The sequence below is a fragment of the Photinus pyralis genome, unplaced genomic scaffold (assembly GCF_008802855.1).
Source record: "Photinus pyralis isolate 1611_PpyrPB1 unplaced genomic scaffold, Ppyr1.3 Ppyr1.4_LG4, whole genome shotgun sequence".
In the NCBI taxonomy this organism is placed as follows: domain Eukaryota; kingdom Metazoa; phylum Arthropoda; class Insecta; order Coleoptera; family Lampyridae; genus Photinus; species Photinus pyralis.
Window position 1 is genome coordinate 29,532,056 of NW_022170511.1, and position 6,711 is coordinate 29,538,766.

The following is a 6,711-nucleotide window of genomic DNA, read 5'->3' on the forward strand; positions in this document are numbered from 1 at the left end:
TATAAGGGGCATCGTCTGTTAACATTTCAGAAACGTTGGTCCAAAAATAAAAAAGTTGAATCTATTTTTTTATATATTCGCTCAATTTAATTTTATAAGTACCACCTTCTGCTAAAATTTTCGAAAAATCCGTTTACAAATAAAAAGTTGACCGTGCACAACCACGATCCATTCCTTGACGTGGTGTAAGAAGCATCTTCAGTTAACATTTCAGAAACCAGTTGTACACAAATGACAAAGTTAGACCTGCGCATAAGTAATCAATTTTTCGACACGTGCATTTATTTTCCATTTGTAAGATGCAACTTCTGTTAAAATTTCGTAAAAATCAGGCCACAAATATGACAGTTGGTGTCGCACATGTGCAATCCTTGTGTGACGTGCGTACTTCGAAATTCATTTTATAGGAAGAATCCTACCCTAAAATTTCTCCAGGATTGGTTCACAAATAACGAGTGTATATGTACAATTTATTTTTTGATGTGCAGTTAATTCCTTCATTGGTGCAAGCCTCGACACGATAACGAGCCAAATAGCGATGAAAAAAGCAGAAAAATTATCAATAAATCAATTATCAAAATTATAAATCTGTGGTTCGTTTTGAAATGGGATGGGATGGAATGGGAGCCCTGGGGTGTCCCAGGAGAAATGGGCAATATTGTGTGAAATTACAGAAGAGGTTATTTCAAGACAAAAAAACGCTAATAAACTATATTTTTATTCTCAACTGTTTCGAAAATATACCCAGTAAATGTCATAAAATTTAAGAATAAGGCCCAAGCTTTGTATATAAATTTATATTCAAAGGGTGGCGAAGTGCATCTGTGCCTCAACGCATAAGATGAAATTTTTGAGCCTTTGATGCAATCACACTGATTTAAAACAACTCAGTTGTTGCCCCAAGCTGACTATAGTTGGATAGAGACAGTTGATCTATTATTATTATTGTTTATTAGTTAAAATAAAATTTATTGGCTATATCTTCAAAACGGTTGAGAGTAAAAATATAGTTTATTGGCATTTTTGTCTTCAAATAACCTCCACTTTAATTTCCCAAACTATTGCTAATTCCTCCTGGAACACCCTGTATGTTACAACATTCTTACTCATTTTAAAAAAAAATTTTTCTGCCTGAAGAAGTAAAAAAAGAGGCGAGGGAAAATGGTTCCATAAGCAATTACATCTACTAATCATGAGAAGGGAAGAGAAGAGGCGAAACACAGAATAGAAACACATATTAATTATTAAGGTAGAAGCATTGAATTTATAACTATCAAATTCAATGGTAGAAGAATGAAATTCACCTATAGAAGTTCACAGTCTTTCCTAAACAAAAATTTCGTTGAAATTCAATGGTGACGGTTACAAGTACATTTAGAACTGGATGCATCAATTCGAAGCTAAAACACTGTTACCTAAAATTTGGAGCTAGGATGTGACAGCTCCAAATTTGAAGTTCTGAACTTTGAACTTGACAACAGTTGCACGGTTTTGACGCATGAATCTTGAAGATTAAAGGTGGAAGCGTCAAGTTCGACGTTTCAATGTGAAACTTGGAAGATAGGAAGTGACAACTTTGGCATTTTCCCCCATTTGAATTTCACAAACTTTAATCGTCTGGAACTGCGTCGAATTAATATACTAAAGTTGAATCAACAATTTATATTTGAAGACAACAACCTTGGCTGAAAGACCACCCAAAATATTAAGGTCAAACTTCAAATAACCTCAAACGTGAAGTTAAAAAAAAAGTAGATGCTTGAAGATTAAAAATTGGCATCACAACATTTGATACTTATAGGGTGAGATTTCAAGTTCAAGTCTCAAACGGCATGATATTTGACCTTTGAGCTGTGAAAATTCAAATTTGAAACATGTTTAGATTTTGAAACTTGTGAAATTTAGAACTTTCAACATAATCGTCCTAGATTCCCAAAACTCATGCTTTGAACCAGGCTTTGAACAATTGAACTTGCTGAAAGTGTTGAAAACGCCCAACCTAACGTTAATAATCCTAGGTTGGAATTGAAAGGTCTACTGTCAAATTTGAGCTTTTCGGTTTCACATTTGAAACTTTTGAAGTTTGACGCTAAAAGTTCGCAAACTTTTGCGTTTTAAATTTTAGTTGTCGTTTAAAAATTGCAATTTGAAAGCATAAACGTAACTTTTAAATAGTTACGGAGAAATTTGAAGTAAGTACCTATGAACTATCAAAATGAGGCAGGGCATTCGAATAGCGAAAAAGTTAAAAGCAAGAAGGGTTCTGCTTTATATTCGAAATTTTAGGTATGCTTTACATTTTCAGTGTAAACATTGGAATTTGACATTTAAACACGTATGGTTTTCACGCCCGATGTAATTTGAAGTATCTAGCTTGCAATCGAAAACTTTAGACGTTCGGAAATGATTACGATTTAAACTTTAAATTTTACACTTCAATCAATTTCACGTTTAAGATTTTCTACTAACAATTTCCTTTCGAATTGATATAGAACTTTATTTACGCGGACAACTCGTGATTGATTGTGGATAATCATGATGCGATATTTATGATTTTACAAGCATTTTAGAATCAGACTACTTGGTGACACGTGTATTTGGAATAATTGCATTCAAACTAATTGAAATAGTAGATAGGTGTGCAAGAATTCATTCTTTAGACGTCATCATCTTTCATCTTAACTCATTTTTGGTGCACTCTTTCATTAGACATTTCTCATTACATACCTCATTTTCTGAAAAGCAAAAGAGCTACTAGGTACTAACGCATTTTGAAAATTAGCAACTTCTACTTACTACTTACTACTTACATTCAATAAAACATGATTGAAATATAACATTCAATCAAATTGTTGACTACTTTCTAGATCACTTTGAATCCAATAATCAATATCTGCAGGCATGTCAATTAATATGATTTTACACACAGTGTCAAATTGTAATTTAAATCAAGGTGCTGGAAAAATGGAACCACATATTTAGTTATTTATTCTCTTTTTTCCATCCGGTTTCTCAAAATGTATAATAATTACTGTTTACCTAATTTAAAAGGAAATTCTAAGTTCCTTTTTTCAACGAACACTTGTGGGATTCTTACTCCCAAGATGCACCAACACCATGCACGCCTAAAGGGGTAGGTATAAGCAAAGAGTAGGTATGTATACTCTATGGTATAAGTCAGTATTCTCATCTGTACGAAATTTGTTATCTAGAGGATTGTCAAAATGACGAATCCGCAGTACTAGTTTTTGAAGATTTGAAAAAAAAATTTAACTATACAATTCGTGGCCAAATGACAAAAAATGGTGAGAATTTCAAGAAATTAGACGAAATTAGAGTGTTGGTTCGTATCAGTGACACCCAGGATGGCACCTGTCTACTACACAAGTTGGAACTGTATGTATAATTTTTTTGCGAATTTTAATTTTCAAGAGCAGAAATTCAATGTTTGATCAGGTATTCTTGGGAATCAAATTATTGGACCGATATTCCTAGAAGGAAATTTAACAAGAATTAAAATCGAAAATCAGCATTCAAAAATGGTACCACTACGTATGGTTGTAATTTGTAGGGTCATTAAGATTTAATCTGAGATAGTACATACAGCATACCATAAGCAATGAAAGTTTATCATTCAAGGAATTCCAATTGACAATCTACTTGACCTATTGAAATATTAATTGCATTTTAATCTCATAGTAAACCTATTAATGTAAGTATAGATACCTGTGCATTGTCTTTTGAAGGGATTCACTGAATATTTATAATCTTATGGTAATTTTCTTCAATCTGTTGTTAATTAGCTCTCTAATTCGCGGTCCTATTAGGGATACAATAAGTGTCCATCAAATTTAGTAAGCATTTGCCAGTATCGTTGTTAATCCATTTTCTGCACATCATAATTTCCAAAGGAGTTCTTTAGCCGAAATCTACCAATAAAACATTGATTTATCGCATCAAGTGTTAGCTCCCTTAATAATTTAATAAAAAAAAGCGCGGGATGATAAAAAAAAACGTTATCAAATCGAAAAATTATTCAAAATTCCATCATACCACCAAGGTTTACAGTGGGTCTACTTGGCAACATAGTATATTATCTATAACTTCTACGAAAAAAAAGTTATACTTTATAAAGTCCTGCTTGTTCCAAAATTCTAAGTGCACCATTTCGTTTTTCTTTAAAATGCAGAGGTTTTCGAATAAATTGAAGAAAACCCGCTTTTGAACTCCACATTCTCGACAGTATAAAGGATCTGCGTGGAGCCTACCACACATTTGTCAAGGACCAAGGCTTAGTTGATTCTTTCTGTCAATTTTCGACAATTTGGATGTTGCAAAAAAGGTTTTTTTCAGTTTATTCGAAAACCTCATTTTTTAAAGAAAAACTAAATGGTCCATTTATAGTTTTGGACCAAATAGGACCTTTTATAAAAAATAACTTTTTTCGTAAAACCTATAACAAAGGATGCGATGAATGGCATAAGATTATAGTTCGTTCCACCAATAATTTAACATTTCTCATTAGGTCGTTAAGTAGCGGGAATTCCCACTGCGACATTTAAAACAATAGGACAATAGTCCCCATATAACTAAAAGTCAGCGGTTCTCAATAAAATTTTAATGTTTCAAACGCCAAATTTGTCTCTTGATTTTCTCTCCTGTGTTCATCTTCCCATCTATATCAATTCTCCTTTATTCCCTGTTCTCCCCAATATTAGCCCCTCCTCCTTCGTTTCCTCTACCAAGTCATTCCTTACACTATTCATCCTCAATTCTTAAATAGTTGTCATTTTCTTCCCCTCCACTTCTCCTTTTCTTTTTAGCGCATTTCAAAATAAAAAAAATGCGCTATTGTGGCCACTTTGTCCGTCCGTCCGTCCGTCCGTCCGTCCGTCCGTCCGTCCGTCCGCTCGTTTTGAGACTAGTTTTTTATCTTAAGAGCTATTGTTCTACTTTTTGCGCTATTTGGTTCGTTATGGTGTCGAGTCTTGCACCAAGGAAGGAATTTTTTCTGTACCGCTTACAAAAAAAGTTATTGTAAAAAAAACAAAAAACCGATTTTTACATGTTCCATAATTTTACACTTTTGCCATTTATTAACGATCCTACAGATCGTTTATAATTTTGCATTGCTGTCTGTCGTCTGCCTGTTGGTCTGTCCGTCTGTTCCTTTGTCTGTCTGTCCTTCTATCTGTCCGTGTGAAAGATAACTTTGTTTAGAAATGTCCGATCGCTTTTACATCTCCGTTAGTTATGAACTGAATTGCATGAAATTCAATATGGGCATAGCTTTAGCCATGTAATACGCAATGCCAAAAGTTAAGTCGAATCGACACAAAATTCACAGTGCCCCTTTCGCATCTCGACCATTTATAAACCGAATTGCAAACTTTTTTAATTATAAAAGTATTTAAATGAAATTTGATACATAGACACTTGGAATAAAAGCAACTTTCCTATTTATGGAGGGATTTAAATGAAATTCGATTCATAGCCATGAATAACAATGGAAAATCTAACGTTAGCTTCAAAATTTAGGTTTGCGCATGCGCAGTTCCAACTTTCTTATTTAGAAAAGCATTGAAATAAAACTCTTCTTATAAACTGAAATTGAAGTAGCACGTCAAAAATGGATTGCACATGTGTAACGCTATCTTTCATATTTGTGGCCGGATTTTTACAATTTCAACAAAAGTTGCATCTTACAAATAGGAAATGAATGCAAGTTGAAATGCGCTTTATGTAAATCGTTTACGATTACTGTTTAACTTGTTTGTATTCCTTCCTCCTCTTTCATTTCTTCCCCTCATTCTTTTTTACCCAGCTAAGAAGCCCCCTTTTTCTCTTCCCTTTCTATTATCCCTTTTTGCGATTTGGTTGTTCCAAATAATTCCCGTGGTATCCTATTCTTTAATTTTTCCTCATGCTTTTACTAACTCGCAGAATTGAGCATCTTTGCTAATCATGTTATTCGTCTCCATGTTTATTTCGCATTGCCTTTTTATCTTTTAGTACGCATCACAGACACCCTACCTCCTTTACCACCCCTCCCGCTGTCTTTTCTTTAATTTCTTTTAATCTTTCCATCCAAACCCTTCCCTCTCCTCTCTCTTTTTTTCTGAAGATGGTACTCCAATACGCAAGCATACTCAAGCATGAAGACAATGTATTACTATCGGCCCTTAATATGAAATTCATCATCAGTATGGGAAAATTTTTCCCTTAGGGCTTAAAAAGCCAACCACGTTGTAAAGCATAGTGCATAGTAAAACGGACCAAAACCAAATAAAACCAAACCTTTAGGTTTAGCTTCTCGTTATTCTTTCAGACCTTTCGTATTCTATCCGTATTTCTTCTTTCATTTTTTCGGACGTTTAGGACTAATTTCGTTTTTTAATTTTGTTCCCATTCAGCTTCTAAACCGGAATAGCTCCCTTCAAGTGGTTATTGGAACGGGTGGCCGGGGTCGAGTGCGGGGATATAAAAGATGCATTATTTATGTTTCGCTATACTTCTTCAAGTTGTCCAGATCCCTCGAATTTCGATTTTTCATATTCGTTTTCAAACTCCAGAATCTTTAGTTTCTTCAGATGCGTTGAATCCTTGGAACACCTACCATTTTATTGATCCTCCACGTTCTTACTATCTTTTGGATTCTTTCGATTTTCCTTCTGTTACTAAAATTCTCTACAATGTTTGCTGTCAATTTTC